The 20024-nt window shown below is 50.8% G+C and overlaps 1 pseudogene; it reads right to left on the bottom strand.

The window, feature by feature from the left end:
* The window catches only part of LOC4344128 (uncharacterized), a 47334-nt pseudogene extending 36991 nt beyond the window's left edge, over positions 1-10343 (bottom strand).
* Between the last annotated feature and the right edge of the window lie 9681 nt (positions 10344-20024).

Here is a 20024-nt window from a genome sequence, read left to right as displayed (position 1 = left end):
CCTTGTCATTAAGTAAGCAAGATGACCTAGGTAAAAGTGTTTCTATGAAGGCAAAGAGTGAAATCTTCCACTCGGTATCAGATGCTACACGGAGTGAAAAATGCAAGCACCGGTTACCAGGCAACGCCATGTCCTGGGAGATGATCCAACGGGAAAGAACTCATCAAGGTTAAAGGTGTAAAGGAATACGTTGAGTGCTAACTGATGACAACATGAAGAGAATAGCGGAAAGTAAACTGAACATAAAGAAAGTGAATCTGAGTTGCTTGTTCGTGGGAGCTATTCCCAGTTATGAACCAAGTGATATGTTCGAAGATAATCTACAGAGGTCAGATTAAAAGCACATCTAACAACGAAGCCTCAGATTCGACAGGGTAATGATTAGACAATAACAAATCCAGCAATAAAGCCATTGAAGAAGACGTCAAAGTATGTCAAGTGGGATGAATTGGTTCTCTTGGGAAGCATAACTTATAGTTAGAGTGGTTGACCCTTGCATCAAATAGCAGAAGTAGCTATCACCCGGAGACCAGGGAAGCTAATATGAGGCAGTTGGTGGCGAGTTAGAAGCAAATAACAAGCATGGTATCCTAGTAATGACAAGCAGGTTACGACGCATGACATGAAGTTGATAACTTGTCCGAGGTTGACTCCGAAGATATGAATCATGAGAAGTTCTGGAACGGAAGCATCACAGAACTACCGCAACCTAGTCTGAGTCAGCCAAAAGGTGCACCCTGGTCCAAGTCAGGTGAAGAGAAGATTCCATCCGCAACAGGAGGTCAAGCCAAGCAGTTCCGAGTGGTAAAGTTTTGCTGGAAGTTCGTCAAGACGCAACGGAAGAAGTCAGACAAGAAGAGAAGCCCGCCCAACCTATCTTCTTGCTAGCCTCCTCGAATCTCGGGGACGAGATTCTTGTAAGGGGGGTGGATTTGTCACGTCCTGATAAATTCATCCCAAAATAAAAATCATCTTCTAAAAGGAATAATAGAATTAATTAAAATTCGAAAAGAAATTGGCAAACCTTAAAATACGTACAAGAAAAATTCAAATGTGACCCGGAGAATTTTTGTTAAATTCTCCTTGGTCTAAAAGGAGCCCTCAAATTTTAGTGGAATTTTCAGAGCACAAATAATAATTGAGAAGAAATAAACAAAGTTGAAAAGGTTTTATAAAAAGAAAAACCCTAAAAGAAGTCTTCTTTCCCCCCCTTCCCTTCTTGGGCCGGCTCGGCCCAACTCTCCCTCCCTCTCTCTCCTCTCCCCCGCGGCCCATCGGCCTCCCCCGCGCGCGCGCCGCTGACAGGCGGGCCCGCCCGCCGCCCTCGCTGACGGGTGGGGCCCACCTGTCATCGCCTTCCTCCCGCCGCTCCCGCCGCCCGCCCGTGCCCTAGCGCCGCCGCCGCCGCGGATTCCGCCGCATCCCGCCGTCCCCGCGCGCATTAAAGAGGGGGGAATTACTCCCCGCGTTTCCCTCTCCCGATTCCCCCTCTTTTCCCTCTCTCTCTCCCTCGGATTCGTCCGGATTCATCCCGCGAAGTTCGCCGGCGTCTTCAATGGCGCCCGAGATCTCCGCGCGCGGTTTCCTCTCTCCCCGGCCGCGCTCTCCCCCTCCCGTTGCTATATATTCGATCCCCGTGCTTCGCTCTTCCGTTTCCGCCGCTCGCCGCTCGCTCTCGCCGTCGGATTCGTGCTCGCGCCGTGCTCCTCTCTCTCCGCCGTCGCCGTCGACCTTCGGTTCGCCGCCGACGTCGCTCCGGACGTCCTTCCGACTCGGCGTCATTTCCATCGGCTTCGCCGCGTTCCCGTCGACCCCGTCCGCATCTCCGTTTCGCCCGCCGACCGCCGGAGCACCGTCGTCATCGTCATCCCGAACCGCGCCGCCGCCTTCTTCCGCTTCGGCCGCCGTTCCCGTCGTCGCCGTCGACCGGGGTGAGCCGAAGACCGTCCCCCTCGCTTCCCCCTTCCCTCCTCTCTCTCGGGTGCCGCTCCGCCGCGCCGTTGGTCGCCGGCGGCGACCATCGGGGCGCGGGTGCGCCGCTCCCGTCGGCCGTGCCGGCGAGGCCGCCTTCGGCGCGCCCTCGCGGCTGCCAAGTGGGCCCGGCCGTCAGCCGCCCGCGCCCGCGGGTGCGGCTGACGCGTGGGACCCACAGCGCCGGCCGCCGCCAGCCGCGTGCTCCCGGTCCACCGTGGACCGAGGGGCTGACGCGTGGGCCCCACTCCCGTGGACCCGGTCCGCGCGCCCTCTCCCTCGGCTGACGCAATAAACCCGATTTTTTTAATTAAAATTTAAATGAAGAAATTCGCAAATATCCATTTAAAGAGCATATAAACTTCAAATGGCCATATCTTGGCCATTTGAACTCGGAATTGGACCGTTCAAGTCTCTAATTTTTCCTTAAGAAGTAAAGAACCCATTTTTGTGCTTTGTTCCTGCTTGTTGTGTGGAGTTTATTAGAGTAAAAGCCTTTTCTTTTCCGTTGGTCGTGTAGACGCTGCAGCTTCGGAAGATCCGCTCTTCGTGGAAGTTGAAGCCGGCGTTTGGGAAAGCGAGCAAGGCAAGTCACATCACCCTTGAGCATATTGAATCCCAGTTTATAAAATTATTTTGATTTAAATTATTGCATTATCGCTTTGTTTAAATTCCCGCGTTACCACTGTTTTATTTAGCCATGCCTATTTACCTTTGTTATGACATTATTATTGCTATTGTTATTATTACCTTGTTCACCCTAGGAAAATAAAAACCCCAACTAGTGGGTACTCTATTCATGGTTCCACTAGTATAAATTTAGGTAGATGCTTCGCTGAATAATTAGGCAACATTAGGTGGTTTTATAACTTTAGACTTTGGGAATTCTCATATCATTTGGACACTATGGAATTGTTGGATTATGGTGGAATTGGACATACACCTCTCTTTCTCTTTCAAAACCCCCAAAACCTGTTTTCGGTGGGGTTTGGGTGCATGCCAGTTATGGGAAGTAGCACCCCGGCCACTATAAGGATTAAGCTCGGGCCTCTGTTGCAAAGCACTACCGTACTAACCACATGTCTAATGGGTAAGGCTTAACTCGGTGCTCAGTCTAGTCCTGAACAAAAGGACACGGATAGAGATGGATGAAGTCGTTGCGACGATGGATATCTCTGAGGCAAATGAAGGCTACGCGAGCTGCGGCTCGGTAATCGAGATGTCTAGGCAAATGAAGACTACACGGGTCGGTGCCCGTTAGTCGAGATGCCATGGCACTGGACTAGTACGCGGGTGGCCTCACCCCTATGTGTGTGGCGCACCCGGTCTAGATCTTGTTGCTAGGGGCTCAACCCTGGCCTGCCTGTCCCGGGATACCGGCCGTAGGCAGGGTTGGGTCGGTACTTTTGTTCACGGCTAGGATGGGTGAAGGGTTATGTCACATCTTTACGACGGGTTCCAAGGCCATGGAATGCGGAGTAAAGATGTGTCTTGTGGGTAAAGATGTACACCTCTGATCAGAGTAAATCTATTCGAATAGCCGAGCCCTCGGATATGGGCAAGCCGAGCAATGTACCCAAGTCAGTGTTTTAATTCTTAAAATTTGCTCAACAACTAAAATATGGAATGGTTGGCCTGGGTTGGCTTGGGACGAGCTGGGACCCAGGTCGGGTTGCCAGTTCGGTCCAAATCATCGTAGGCCTTGGGTTAAGGCAGGTTCGTGAGGGTTCACGGCCTTGTTTAATAATACTGTGTAGCTCTAGGATCGTCTTTACAAAATGGCTTTGGGCAACTAAGTGACTTTTAAATGCTGTTTACTGCAAAACCTAACCCCTATTATTATCCCCTTGTACCCCCCTTGCATTAATCATGCATCTGCCGGTGTGGCTTGCTGAGTACTGTGGTTGTACTCATTCTTGCTCAATCCTTCCCCTCTTCAGTAAGAGAAGCTTTGGAGAAGATGTCTTAGGTGGAGTCCTGGCTTATACCCCAGTTGAGCGCCTGTGAAGATGGAGCCGTAGGCCCGCTAGTCCGCTGCTGTTTATTTTTGATTGTCAGGCCTTAAGTGCCTTTGTAATAATGTAAATATTATCGATATAATAAAGATGTGTCTTTTATATCATGTTTGTATGGTGTACCCCGGCTTTTCCTGGGACGGGGATTAATACACTAGCGTTCGGGAAAAGGCAATTTTCCCGGTCGCGACACAAGTGCACTTGACGCAACCGAAATTTTTGACAAGCTGAGAGTTGCACCGGATGTATACTTCAAGAATATCAAGAAAGCTGGAAGTATGGGAGCTAGCATGGCATTGGCGATGACCAAATCCTTGTACCCGAGAATTGAAATTGACACCATTGATGGCTTTGCAGACGGGACAAGCGAAGAGGCTGCTCTTGATCTTATCAGTAATGCTCAAAGTGCGGCTGACAAGATTGCAAGTGATGTTGTAGATCAATTCCGCAACAACGACCTTCAGCCGAGCAACAATAACTCTGATGATGAAAGAACTGATTCTGACTGAGTATAAATGTAGCAAATGGAGGCTCAATTTGTACAATACTGGTGTATTTATGCTGTGCTTGATAGTTCTAGCCAAGTCTTTGATTTCTTAAAAGCTTTTATCAAGCTTTGTTGAGCCTAAAACCCAAAGAAGCTATTAAAAACTTTCAGTCCTCGCAGACTAAGTAGAAAAAACCAAACAAGGCAATGATAAACCGAGCAAGCAAATTGAATTGATAAAAAATCACACTCCATTATTATGATGATAGCCCCCGACTGACAACGGCAAGAAGAAAACTTGATGTTGACAGTCAAGATAGGGAAGTACAATGATAAACTTAAGCGTAAAAACGACGAAGATGCTCAATGTTCCAAGAGTTGTCGACGAGAGTACCGTCTTCGCGCTTGAGTCGATAAGAACCTGGTCGGGTAACTTCAGAGATGATAAATGGCCCCTCCCATAAAGGAGATAACTTGTGCCGATCCCGTGTAGTTTGAATTTTCCTCAAAACCAGGTCGCCGACTAAAAAGGCACGGGATCGAACATTGCGATTATGATAACGCCGCAACCCTTGTAAGTATCGAGCCGACCGAATCAAAGCTGCTTCACGGACTTCTTCCAATCGGTGTAAGTCATCCACTCGGTCCTCTTCGTAGCGTTCTTCACGGAAATTTCGAAAGCGCAAAGACTCGAATTCAACTTCACTCGGCAACATTGCCTCTGCCCCATAGACAAGGAAAAAAGGTGACTGGCCTGTGGCCCGACTGGGTGTAGTTCGCAAAGACCAAAGTACTGATGGCAGCTGTTGCACCCATTTGCCGGCATAGGGTTTTAGCCGGTCAAAAACACGTGCTTTAATCCCTTGGAGTATCATGCCATTGGCTCGCTCCACCTGTCCATTGCTCATGGGGTGTGCCACTGAAGCATAGCAAATCTTAATTCCGAAGTCTTCACAAAAGTCTTTAAAAACTCCACCAGTGAATTGTGTGCCATTATCAGTGATGATTCGATTGGGCACTCCAAATCTATGCACAATGTTGATGAAGAAATCTCGAGCGTTATCAGCTGTGATTGTGACAACCGGTTTAGCTTCAATCCACTTGGAGAATTTGTCAATGGCCACAAAGAGATGCGTGTAACCGCCGACTGCCTTTTTAAACGGGCCAACCATGTCGAGCCCCCAAACCGCAAACGGCCAAGACAGCGGGATAGTCTGCAACTCTTGAGCTGGTAGATGAATTTGTCTGGCGAAAAATTGGCAACCTTCGCATGTGCGCACAATTTTGTCGGCGTCGGACACTGCAGTAGGCCAGAAAAAACCCTGCCGGTAAGCTTTGCCAACAATGGTGCGTGCAGCAGCATGGTTTCCGCATATCCCAGAATGTATGTCTTTCAGCAATTGTCTCCCTTCCTCTAAAGATACGCAGCGTTGCAGAATTCCCGAAGGGCTTTTCTTGTATAACTCAGCTTCATGCATAACATAAAGTTTGCTCCGCCTTGAAATCCGCTCGGCTTCATCTTTGTCTTGGGGAAGTTCTTGAGAAGTCAAAAATCGTATAAGGGGCTCTCGCCAGTCGGTTTCAACCATAGCAACGTCACGAGTGCCCGCAACTTGAGTAGTATCTTTCTGAGGTACTGTCGGCGTATAAAGGTGTTCGACGAAAACATCAGAGGGTGCCGTCTCGCGCTTGGATCCAAAGTTGGCAAGTCTATCGGCGGCTTCATTATTGTGTCGAAGAACATGACTGAGCTCGAGTCCATCGAACTTATCTTCCAATTTGCGTACCTCTTGTCGATATGCCATCATATTGTCGTCAAGGCAGGACCACTCTTTCATAACCTGGTTGACAACCAGCTGTGAATCACCTCGAACTATTAGACGCTTTATCCCTAGGGAAATTGCAATCCGTAGTCCATGAAGGAGTGCTTCATACTCGGCGACGTTGTGGGATGCCGAAAAATGTATCCAAAGCACATAGCTTAATCTTTCTCCAGTTGGGGAAATCAAAACCACTCCTGCTCCAGTGCCCGAAAGTCGTTTTGATCCGTCAAAATGCATGGTCCAGTGCTCCATCTTCTCCGCGGGGGTATCCTCCTGGCACTCGGTCCATTCGGCGACAAAATCGGCTAACGCCTGGGACTTGATCGAAATTCGGGCCTTGAATGATATGTCCAAAGACATCAACTCCAAAGCCCACTTTGCAATCCGTCCGTTTGCTTCGCGGTTGTGCAATATATCACCGAGTGGAAATGATGTGACCACCGTTACCGAGTGACCTTGAAAGTAGTGAGATAGCTTCCTGGTAGTAATTAGAATACCATATAACAGCTTCTGAACCTGAGGGTACCTCGTTTTGGAGTCGGCTAGGACCTCGCTGACAAAATAAATCGGTCGCTGGACTTTCTGGACATGGCCTTCTTCCTCGCGCTCAACAACCAAGACTGTGCTCACAACCTGGGAGGTGGCTGATACATACAGCAACAACGGCTCTTGCGGGTGTGGTGAGGCTAAGACTGGTGGCTCAGTGAGGAGTTTCTTGAAATCTTCGAAGGCCTTCTGTGCTTCGGGTCCCCACTGGAAGTCGTCTGTTTTCTTCAGCAGCTTAAAGAAGGGCATCCCCCGCTCGCCAAGTCTTGAAACAAATCGGCTGAGCGCCGCCATGCACCCAGTCAGCTTCTGAACATCTTTCTGGGTACTTGGCGGTTTCTCCGGGTTGGCTTGGATGCCCCTATGAGACACCATAAAACCAAGCAGCTTCCCTGACGGTACTCCGAAGGTGCACTTTTCAGGGTTTAATTTCATCCTGAAAGCGCGGATGCTCGCGAAGGTTTCTTCCAGATCCGAAATCAAATCATCCTTTTGCTTGGTCTTGACAACTACATCATCCACATAGGCTTCAACGTTGCGGCCGATCTGTGTTGAGAAGCATCTCTGGATCATACGTTGATAAGTTGCTCCTGCATTTTTTAGTCCGAACGGCATGGTGACGTAGCAGTATGCCCCGAAGGGCGTGATGAATGAAGTCTTCAAGCAGTCGGATTCCTTCAGTCGGATCTGATGATACCCCGAGTAGCAATCCAAAAAAACTGAGAAGCTCACAGCCGGCGGTCGAGTCGACTACCTGGTCAATGCGAGGCAACCCAAAAGGATCTTTAGGGCAGGATTTGTTGAGGTCAGTATAATCAACACACATGCGCCATTGCCCTGTTTTCTTCCGAACTAGAACCGGGTTTGCCAGCCAGTCGGGATGAAGGACTTCTTTGATGAAGCCTGCTGCTAACAGCTTGGTTAATTCCTCCTTGATCGCGTCCTTCCTGTCTTGTGCGAATCGGCGGAGTCGCTGTTTGATAGGCTTGGCGTCTTCTTTGACATGTAAGGAGTGCTCAATCACCTCTCTAGGAATACCGGGCATATCAGATGGTTTCCACGCAAAGATATCTTTATTGTTCTGAAGAAAGGTGATGAGCGCGCTTTCCTATTTACAATCTAACTCGGCGCCTATTACAGCAGTTTTAGTAGGATCAGAAGGATCTAGGGGAATTTTCTTAGTCTTGGCTTCGCTTTCTCCACTTTTTGAAGTCTTGGTAGCGGGCACTTCTCCTTCGCTCGCCGTGGCTGCAGCCAGTCGGATTTCCTCTCGGGCAGACGTCATCTCGCGGGTTTGGGCCATGTCGCAACTCTCCTTGTCGCATGTGACGGCTTGCTTGATGTCGCTCCGTAGGGATAGGACTCCTCGGGGACCAGGCATCTTCATCATCATGTAAGTGTAGTGCGGGACGGCCATGAATTTGGCTAACGCCGGGCGTCCGAGTATGGCATGGTATGCTGTCTCGAAATCGGCGACTTCAAAGCTGATATTCTCTGTGCGAAAGTTTTCCCGAGTGCCAAAAGTGATCGGGAGAGTGATCTGGCCGAGTGGAGTTGCGGATAATCCTGGAATTACTCCGTGAAAAGGCGCATTGCTTGGTTTTAGCTCAGAGCGAGGAATCTGCATATCATCCAAGGTCTTGGCGAAGAGGATATTGAGTGCGCTGCCACCGTCGATGAGGGTTCTGCGAAGCTTGACATTACGGACCACTGGGTCTAGTACCAGGGGGTACCGCCCCGGGTGGACCACTCGGTCAGGATGATCCGAGCGGTCAAACTTGATTGCAATCTCTGACCATCGAAGAAATTGGGGCGTGTCGGGATGAACAGCATTGATCTCCCGTTCGGTCAACTTTTGCTTCCGTTTAGACTCATAAGCCAGGGGGCCGCCGAAGATATGGTTGAGCTCCTTGCGGTGGTCTTGAAATCCAGTCGGGGCGTCGCCGTCGTCCTTCTTCCTCGACGTGCTTTGTTCTTCGTCGGAGTTCTTTCGTGCAGTCTTGGTGTATTGATCCGCGAATTGCTTGTAGACGAAACAATCTTTGGCCACGTGGTTGGAGTTAGGATGGTGCGGGCATTGGGAGTTCATGATCTTGTCGAACGTGTTGACGCGCGAACGCTGTCGAGAAGAGTGACTAGCAGTTGCAACAAGTTCCGCAGGCTTACGCTTGCGGTCCTTATGATTGTTACTTCCACCTCCTCCCGGAGCCGGCGTATCCTTTTTTGGTTTCCAACTCGGGCCCGACTGCTTTGATGCGGTGACAGCGTCTTCAGCTTTGGCGTACTCGTTGGCTTTTTCAAACATGAGCTTGACTGTCCTGGGAGGCTTGCGCCCGAACTTGCCGACCAATTCTTCGTGGCGAATCCCTTTGGTGAAAGCGGCGATGATGACGTCGTCGGTGATGTCGGAGATCTTGTTACGTTGTTCAGAAAATCGCCGGATGTAATCTCGAAGGGATTCTCCGGACTTCTGAATAACGTTGTAGAGGTCGTATTGTGTGCCGGGACGCTCGAAGGTGCCTTGGAAGTTGGCGATGAAGTGGTCGCGTAATTCGGCCCAAGATCCAATTGTACCACGGGGCAATCCATGGAGCCAAGACCGGGCGGAATCCGCTAAAGCCACTGGTAAATAGTTCGCCATGGCCTTGCTGTCTCCTCCTGCTGCGCGGATTGCGAGACCGTAGACGGTAAGCCACTATTCTGGGTTAGTGGTACCATCGTACTTCTCTATTCCAGTCGGCTTGAAGCCGGCTGGCCAATCCACTCGACGCAGGTCGTCGGTGAAGGCTGCTACTCCATCAAGGTCGTCGTCGTGGCGGTCCGGCGAGTGAAGATAGCCTCGTGCTGCTCGGCGCTGTATGATTGTGTCGCGAAGATCGACGGGGCGGCGACGAGGTGGTGAGCGAGGCCGTTCCACTCGGCGCTCCCTATGGTGATCGGGAGGTGAGTGAACAGACCGCTCGTCGTGGCCCCTGCTCCTGCGATTGGATCCTGCGCCGGTGATGCTGAGGCTTGGATGACGGTAGTCATGAGATCGGAAGTGGGGGACTCGGCTACCAGTCGGCGTGTGGACGCTTTCGGAGTTAACTGGGACCGAAGCCGCAATCATGGTCTTCGTCTGGTTCAAGATGTTGACGACGTGATCAGATTGATTGAGCTCGTTTTCCCTGAGGAGGGTGTCGAGGAGGGTGATCGCGGCAACCGCATTCTGTTGAGGGGTGCGGAAAACCGGTGTCCCTTCAACATCTTGTTGGCCGATGAGATCACGCGCTCGGCGCCCTGCTTCCAAAGCTCGCTGCCGTCGATCCTCAGCCTCCTTCGCGGTCCGCTCACGGTCCTGCTGCTCACGCCGTAGCCGTTCTTGTTCTTGTGCTTGATGCTCCTCCTCCAGTCGGCGGCGCTCAGTCTCGCGACGCGCTTCGGTCTCCCGGGCTTGGCGTTGCTCCTCCGTCTCGTTATTGGCCATGAAGACGCCAAAGTAGAGAGGGGTGTAGTTGTCATCTAGGCTTCCGTCGAAGTCGTCGAGATCCGGGTCGTGGTAGCGAGAACTAAACTCGTCGTACTCCACGATGTCGGTGGGGCGCGAGTCGACGGTGGGAGAGCTGTAGTCGCCATCTAGCTGATCCGTCGAAATCGTGCCGAGTGGTTGGAGGATGACGCCAACTTCCCTGAAGCTAGGCGAAATCGGTGTCGAAGCCGACTTCCGCCTAGGCCTACGGGAAGGAGACGCTGTCGTGATGGAGACGGCCGTCAAATCGTCGGGGAGCTTCATCAGGATCGGTGGGTAAGCCCCATCATCTTGATCTGGTGACATTGGAGAAGATGCGATCTCAGCCGAGTGGTTTGAAGCCGACTCGGTTGAGATGGTATTGAAGTAACTCTCAGCCGCGTTTGGGAATCCAAACGGGACTGAGATCCGGCTCTCTCCCGACTGGTCCGACTCCGAGTCAAGGAGAGAGATCTTGCCGAAGTTGTTGGTGACGAAGTCGAGGCTGCCGAACCGAAACGTCTGCCCGGGTGGTAAGACGAGGTCGTCGATGCCGGTGACGGGACCCATTGCACTGATCGGCGAAAAGCTTGACGCTACCCCTACCTGGCGCGCCAACTGTCGAAACTAGATTTCGGCAATAATAAAAGGGGGTGGCTATCAAGCTGGAAAAGTGTATGGGTTTGGAGACAAAGGATTTATACAGGTTCAGGCCTTCTTATAAAAGAAGTAATACCCTACTCCTGTCCGGGGATGAATCCGCCGAGTGTGTTATTGATTGTATGATTTGGAGAAAATCAACATCCGCCGCTAGAGGCACCCGGACCCCCCTTATATATGGGAAGGAGTCCGTGTTACAAAAGATAATCTATATCCCTAACGGAATAGGCAGATACAGATAAAATACAGTCGTGACCGACTAGATCTCAAGGTATTTCCTTTACGTACAAGTTAAGAAACAAACCCGAGATACACACAAGATATTCTATCTATATTCGGTATCCTATATTCAACCCAAATATCATCGCCGTGTAGATATGGGATATCCATAATCTCCACAAAAAGCATGACGCCTAGAGAAGACGTTTGTAGGCCCAGTTGAGAATAGCACAATCAATCGGTGTATGGAAACAGAAGATGGACGCGGTAAACCACATCCACAGCTCACAAATGTCAAGTGGTCGTTGTCTACTGCACTGTAGCAGTGCCGCAGCAAGATTGGTCTGTCGGTTTCCACAGCTCAGGAAGCCGACGTACGAGAAGGATGTATGGTAGACTCGCTCACAGTTAAAAGCGCGGGAGTAGTTAACAAGCTCGCTAGCTCAATGCCGGCCGGCCTGCTCCACCACAGGCGCAACCGGAGCCACAACTTTAGGTCCTGAGCGTACACAACCCAAAAGACTAGTCTGATGGGTGAGGACCGCCCCCACCTTTTAAGTCATGCTCCCCTACCATCAATTACCGATGTGGGACTAAACCCAACAATCTCCCCCGTCATACATCGGGCCTAACAATCTCCCTCGTCACATCAACCCATGTGACCCCGAAGACTTGTTACTTGGGCCTCGGGCCTAACAATCTCCCCCGTCACATCAACCCATGTGACCCCGAAGACTTGTTATCTGGCCTACCAACCATATGACCCATGGAAATTATTCCGGTTCCAAACCTTGGGCTCTGATACCACTTGTTATAAAAGTTAGTCGATATAGCGGAATGACGACTAACTGTCACACCCCAATCCGGCACCGCCGCACAACGGCACCTGATAGGAGCGTGTCGTAGGAAAAACAGCGCGAACCGCTTCCTACGAAACCGCGATCTCAGTACCAGTCCCAGGACATAGTGCTGGTACCCACGGTGACAAATATGAATCATTGCAAATCCTTAAAATAAATAGAGGACTTATTTACCTTAACTTAGGTTGCAGCTCAGACAGCCCGAGAATGCAACCGACGACACGGACGAGGCGAACACCAACAACAGCAGCAGCAGCAGCAGAACCAACGGTCTAACACCCGACACCACAGGCGACGGCTGGGAACCAGGACGAAACCCTAATCTTCACTTCCCTTTATCTTCTCTTCAGGACGGAGGAACTATATATATTTATATAGAGCAAGGGTGAGTACTTTCGTACTCAGCAAGTCACGGGAACCTAGGTGTTTAATGCAAGCTTGGAAGAGAGGCAAGGTTGTTTTGCAAATCTTTTATTTGAAGACATTTTGAAATCACTAAGTGATTTATTTCTTTCTATGTTTGGGCGAAAAGAGACTTGCGTCTCGATTCGACTTTATGAGATGCTTTTCAACAGCTCATTTAGTAACGTACCGACCTCCCGGGTCAGATCATTACTTCTCGGCTCCCAGAGCTTTTTTCATTTTCTCGGACTCCCAGAGTCCAGCTGCCCAGCAGCACAACAATCCGCTTCCACTCGGGAAGCCTAGTCTATGATGCCCGCAGACATCCCGAATCACACAGATTCGTTTCTGACCACTCAGGTCATCCATCTGCCACATAGGCTGATTCTGGTTACGATTCCCACACCACAACAACTTTTCACAAAGCACAGGCAAACAAATCTACGCAACGGGAACCACCTCACATCCGCCCATGACCGTGGGCACGGCTGTTCGAACAGTTTGTTAACCTCTGCAGAGGGGTACACTTTACCCACAAGACACGAACTTACTCCAGACACTGGCCGGTGTCAGAGGTTCGCGACAAAGCCTTTCTCAAGCCGACCCAGGGATACCTCATGCCACATAGAAGGATCAAATCCTCACATAAACATAGGCCATTTTAGGCGTGCACAAATCAAACTCCAACCACCTCGATCGGTAATCTGGCAAGCTTCGCGTTCTTGCCTTACCAGGAGACCGGTTTGGCTCCAACCGACCCCGCCCCGGCGTTCCCAACTATTGGCATGCGAGGTTTCCCTGAACCGACTAGCTACTTAGCCAGGGTGTCCCATTCCACCTTGTGGTTGCACTTTGATTATGTTCGATGAGTTTCCCACAGGAATCGGTCCTTATATGCGAATACGGGACAGTGCCACATAGGCACAACCCCCGCATCGCGAGTTTTCACAATTCATTTTATTTTCAAACACACCGACACCACATGTCGGGTTTTGAAGGCTTCACAAACCCATTTCCCAAGTTTTCGACAAGCAACGGTGTATGTGGGATATTTGGTATACGCGCTCAGAGAGCACGAATACCGAGGTACCACAAGGGTGGAGCGACAAGGAATCAGGGTAATACGACCTACGGAAATTAGTGCGACTACTGGGTAGGTCCGTCGGTTTGGCACGCAAACCGAGGCCAAGCAAGTTAAGTGTGTGATTCTAATAATGCAAGTTACAAACAAAATAATAATGATTTTCCAATTAGAGGAGCAATTGGTCAAAGGGTGACTTGCCTTGCTCAAAGTCTTCACGAAGCTTCACGAATCTTCAAGAAAACCCGCGATCGACGAAAATCCGGTAACCGCAACTGTACGCAAACAACTGAAAACCTAAGCAAAAGACCAAAAGAGGGATCCTATTTAGACTAATTAGTAGTGCCATTAAATAGATCTCAATTTTACGGAATTACTGGAAGTGGAACGGAGGCAATCGGACGAACGGATCGAGGGATATGAATTTTGGAAGTTTAAAGGAATTTTTCTGGACAAAGAGACGATTTGTCGGAATTTTCTGGAATACGAGAAATAGTTTATGGAATTTATAGAAATAATATTCTCAAGAATATTATTGACATCCACTGACATACGGGCTCGAGGGGACGAATTATTGGAATCTCCGGATTAAGAGGATGGGTTTATGGAATTTGGAATATAGGAAATGATTTATTGAATTTCTAGAAAAGAGAAATATGTGTGGAGTATTGAAAAAGATATTCCCAAGAATATCTTTGACTCATTGACACGTGGGGCCAATAAGAAGGTGAGAGAGAGAGGAGCAATTGGAGGGAGTAATTGTGGACTTTTAGCTCTTGGGTGATGGACACTGGGCTTGGACAAAGGGAGTGTATGTGGACTTTGTTTTCTTACTTATCAGGCCGAGGAGGAGGGTGGCTACTGGGCCAAGCCCAAGAGCAAGAGAGAGGGGGCGGCTGCTGACTGGGCGTCGGCTGACTTGGTCAAGTGGGGCCGACGGCTGAGGTGGCGCCAACGTGGACGTCACGTCGGATGGGGAAGGGAGAGGAGGCCGGGCGGCTCATCGGACGGCTCACGGCGTGCGGCGGGATCCGGCGAACGGCGGCAAGCCGGAGGGGCGGCTAGCACTGGCGGCAGGAGGAGGAGAAGGGGAACTCATTCCACGGCTCGGATCGGGAAGACGACGCGCGACGACGGCCGGCGGCGGCGGCCAATCTCGCCGACACGCCAACGTGGCCGCACGCGAGAAGAGCGAAGGGCACGCGGGCTCGGGCTTCGCCGAACCGGTATGGGGTTGCGACGCGCACGCGGTGACGCGGGACCCGATGGTCACCGGCGACGCACGCGCGGTGGCGTTATGCGGCGGCGGAAGGGGCGACACGGCGCGGAGGCAAAGGAGAAGGCCGGCGGCCTAGGGACAGTCAGGGGGAGCTCAAGGGGATCTCCGGGAGCGTGGCGGCGAGAGGAATCGGCTCGAGAGGTGCCGACGGCGGTCGATTGCGGCGGCGGCAATCACCGGCGAGCAAAAGGGGAAAACACAACGAGACGACGAGGATTCGATTCAAAGGGGTGGGAGCATCTCCGGGGTTCAAGGAATCCGTTTCCGGTGTCGGATGGGGCGGAGAAGCACTGAGGAGGGCCGGCGACGAGCAGCGGCCTCCGGGAGCGGACGGTAATGGCGGTGAGGCCATGCCGGGCGACGGCGGTGCTAGGGAATGGTTTGGGGAGGTCCTAGGGAGCTCAAGGACGGTGTTGGCGAGGGTGGTCGACGAGCTGGGGCCCGACGACGGCGCGCGACTGCGCGCGGCGGCGGAAACAGAGCAACGGCGAGGCGCGCGGCGCATCGTGCGGCAGGCTATGGCGTGCGGCGGCGGGCGCGGCATAGCGAGCGGTAGGAGGAAAGGGTTCGGCGGGGAGCTCACCGACAAGAGGAAGCGGCGTCGGCGGATCGGAGGGAGTCGTGGTGAGGTGGTCGCGACGGTGGGACGGAACGGCACCGGGTGGGCGCGGCCGGGGAGGAAGAGAGGAGAGGTGGCGCCCGGAGCTCCTCGTCACGCGCCCACGCACGCACCGGTTCCTCCGGTGCTCGGCGGCGGACGGCGACGACGAGATCGAGTCGAGCGGCAACAGGGCGGCGATGGTTGTTCGGCTACAATGGCGCGGTGGGGGGCGAAAACGAGAGAGATGGAGGGGAGGGGCTCGGCTGTGGTTTTATAGGCGCGGGATGTGGAGCTTCGAGGGGAAGGAACCGAGCACGGGCGATCAAGGAGAGGCGGTGGCGGACTCGCGGTCAAGTTGTGACAGAGGCGGTCACGGGTGGCAAAGGAGGTGACGGTGTGGATGCGTTGGGCGGCGAAGGCGGTGGATCGAGCGGCGGAAAATCGAACCGCGGGAGCGGGAGGATTAGCGCGGGCTGGCGCGGTCAAGGTGGGGGTGGCGAGCTGGCGCTGGCGTCTGCGTCTCTGCCTCCGAGCGCTAGCGGCCAAGGAGTGGAGGCATGGCGTCGTTGCTTGGGAGGGAAAAAGAGAGGGAGGACGGTGGAAAGGGGGGGCTTTACCATGCCGGTTTGGGAAAAAGGAGGTGGGAGAGGGAGAGGAGAGCGCGTGAGGCAGAGAGACGTGCTGCCTCCACGTCTTGGACGCACGCGCGCACAGGGTGGGGGCGAGCGGCAGGGCGGCATGGGCGGCCGTGCGGCGCAGGCGGCCAGGGCTGATGCGGCGGCGACCGGGCGGTCTGCCACGCGCGGGCGAGCGCGGGAAAGAGCGAAGGCGGTGGCGGGTTTTGGGCGGCGACGGCGGGAATCGGCGCCGGGAGGGGAGAGAGCAGAGAGAGAGAGAGCGAAGACGGGAGAGAGAAAGAACGAGAGAGCGAGAGAGCTCTCTCTCGGCTCACATGCGTGCAACGCACGTGCGAGGGGGGTTAAGATGATGGGCTGGGAGGGGAGATGGGCCGGGGGAGAAAACGGCCCACAAAAATCCGAGGGAGGCAAAATAGACTTTTTCGGAGGGGATTGATTCGAAGAGAATTTGAACTTGGAATTTGACTTAGATTTTGGAATTGGGATCTCGATGAGAGGAAGGAGTAGACGGAGGATTCAAGATGGGGTTTTGGATATTTTGGATCTGGGGAAGTATTTGGCGATGATTCAAAGAGAGGGATAGAATTTCAGAGTTTGATTTGGAGACTTGAGTCGGAAGAGGAATTTCGAGGGGGCAAATTTGTGATGGTGACGAGAGGGATCAAGGACGGATTTGAATTGAGATCTTGGCACAACTTAGACTCGCACACAAAGAACGAAAATTTTCGCAATTAGGATTTTTGCCGAATTAGTTTTTAACGCCTCACGAAAAGTGGAGCGTTACACTAACCTTCCCGATCGCTTCAATCATTGACCACCTCAATCATTGACCACCCAAGACATGCCAGATGACGACACAGGAACACACGATATTTGTTAACAAGGTTCAGCCGAAGCCTACATCCCCGGGGCTCTGATTATGGGCGCTCCTCCCCAACCAATATAGCACCTAGCCGCTACGAGTTCATGGCCACGCCACCATCATCTCCCTGCGTGTCTACGCTACATTGTAGTCACCATGGTTACATTGTGGTGCCCCCTCTCTATTTATGTCGGGTTACAGAGTCCGACTCTAACTCCACCCCCTAACACCTATTACAACTCTAAGTCCAACTGTAACCAAATAGGACTAGTATATTCGACACCTATTCTAACAATTTCTTCTCAAAACAAAATAAATTTTATCTTTTTTTTTTGCGGCTGACCAGAATACCCAGGCTTGTTCTCTTCCTCCGTCCTAGTGCGTTGTGGGCTGTGGCCACCATCGGTGATGCGCCGCCACCGATCGAACCCAAGCAACGTGAAGTCAAGAAGGTCGAAGGCACAGTGCACCGCCTCCTCAGGGAACCCCTTGGTTTGTAGGAAAAGTATTAAAAAAATTGTAAGATTATAATCCTGTGAAAAAATTCCTACAGTCATTTGAAACAAGGGATTGGATCTTATATTATCCTTTCAAACTGCTATGGGATGAGTAATCCTATAGAGATTTAGGATGAAAGTTCGCAAAAAAAATTCTTTGAATCATCTCATCCAATTCTTGTGTTTTTCCTATTGTTCAATCAAACAATCATTCATGTGTTTTTCAATCATCTATTTTACACTTGTGTCGAAACTAGATTTCGGCAATAATAAAAGGGGGTGGCTATCAAGCTAGGAAAGTGTATGGGTTTGGAGACAAAGGATTTATACAGGTTCAGGCCTTCTTATAAAAGAAGTAATACCCTACTCCTGTCCGGGGATGAATCCGCCGAGTGTGTTATTGATTGTATGATTTGGAGAAAATCCAACATCTGCCCCTAGAGGCGCCCGGACCCCCCTTATATATGGGAAGGAGTCCGGGTTACAAAAGATAATCCATATCCCTAACGGAATACACAGATACAGATCAAATACAATCGTGACCGACTAAGTCTCAAGGTGTTTCCTTGATGTACAAGCTAAGAAACAAACTCAGGACACACATAAGATATTCTATCCATATTCGGTATCCTATATTCAGCCCAAATATCATCGCCGTGTAGATATGGGATATCCATAATCTCCACAGTAGCCCCCGAGACCTTTGCAGTCAACCATCATAGCCTTCTCAAAGATAATAATCCGAGTGCTTCAGACTTGTCATGCCAAAGCCTGCCGAGTAGCGAAGACGAAGACTGTAAAGGGCGAAAAGATAAAGAATATGGTGCATCGAATAGATGCACCTAATTAGGTGTAGCCCCCAACTATGTGATTAGTTAACAAGCTAAACATATAGTTGAGAACAAAATAATAGCACAATCGCGCATCACATGACAAAAGCATACACGGCGCCTAAAGAGGCACTCTAGCCGACTGCTTTTTAGTCATAATAAAAAGAACCCGAGTGGTTTACACTCTAAAAGGTTCACGAATGAACACACTTGACAGGCATCCGAATAAAAACTCTAAAGATTACCCACCAAATATTATAAAAATTATGGTAACAAATAAGTCTAATAGCCTAGGCTATGACTATTTACCACAATGGAAATAGGTATATAACATACCAAGGAAATGACTATGATAAAAACAAGTCATTCCGAGTTAACCCAGACAGCTTTTGTCGCCTAAAAAAGCTGACAAAAAGCAGTATAACACCTTTCTGTCGGGCACCTTTTAATTTGCATTGCAATAATTCCAAAGAATTATATGACCGCATAAAAAGGATTTTGTCAGCATTGGGCAACACTATTGTGCGCATAAATTGCCAAAGCAAAAAATGCCTAAGTCCCTAAGGAACACAATGGGCCACGCTGTTAAAAGTATTGGGCTGAGGTACTGTTCAGGCCTAGGCCCATTTGCACCTTCGATACCCTTAACAATAAATTCCGAGATCCAAGCGTCACTTCGTCTTCCCCGCCGGAACTCTCGCCATTTTCCCCACTCCTTGCTACAGTACAGAGCTGCGCCGGCAAATTAGGGTTCACCATTCCACTCAAATCCACCTTCAAAAAGTGATCAAAATCCTTCCCGTGATCCACCGCCTCAATTCCTCACCTCTCCCAAGCCATCCCTCGAATCAAATCAGTACATTCGGGGAAAATCGATGGCGGAAGAGAAAGAAAGCTTCGAAGGCCAATGGGCGCCGTCCGACGTGACGGAGGAGAACCTGAAGGAGATGGTGGCGCACGGCGTTCTCCCTGCCAAGGAGATCATCGGGTGGCGGCCAGCGTGCGGTGAGGCTTTTCCGACCCCTGATACACACAAGGTCGTGGTCTTCTCTCATTTCTTTTATGGTGGATTTGCTCTTCCAACCTCGAAGTTCTTCCGTGGGATACTAAATTTCTATGGAATCAGCTTACATCATTTGAATCCGAACTCCATAGTCCATATTGCAAATTTCGTCCATGTCTGTGAACCTTTTTTGGGCATTAGACCTCATTTTGCTCTTTTCCGCCGAATCTTTTTCCTTAAGCCTCAACCGAACAAAAACAAACCATGCGTAGTTGGTGGGGCTGGATTTCAACTGAGGGGCACTCTGAGCCAGAAGTATTTCTCTATGCCTTTCAAGACTTCAAATAAAGGATGGCACGCCAACTGGTTTTATATTCAAAATCCCGAGTCCGCTCTTCCTGAGTACTCCTGTCTTCCCCCAGTATACCAAGATACATGGAACTCTCTTCCCATGGGAGATGAAGCTGCCCAAGCCTTAGAACTGATGGAACGCATGCTGAAACTCAAAGAGCAAGGCTTACAGGGAGAGCAAATCACTCAGCATTTCATTAAGTGCCGATTAGCTCCAATCAAAGAAAGATCCCGCACAGCATTTGAGTTTGACGGCAAGCATGATCCAAACCGTGAAGACCCAGATTCTTTGGATTTTAAGATCCTGAAGGAGAGGATGTACAAGATATTCTCGAACGCTATTGTCGTCAGCTACTCACATCAACTGCCAGTTGTACCATACAACGCATTCAATCCGCCTCCGCAGGTATGT

Source organism: Oryza sativa, chromosome 7, assembly GCF_034140825.1.
Source record: "Oryza sativa Japonica Group chromosome 7, ASM3414082v1".
Lineage (NCBI taxonomy): Eukaryota > Viridiplantae > Streptophyta > Magnoliopsida > Poales > Poaceae > Oryza > Oryza sativa.
This window is presented reverse-complemented; position numbering and strand designations above follow the sequence as displayed.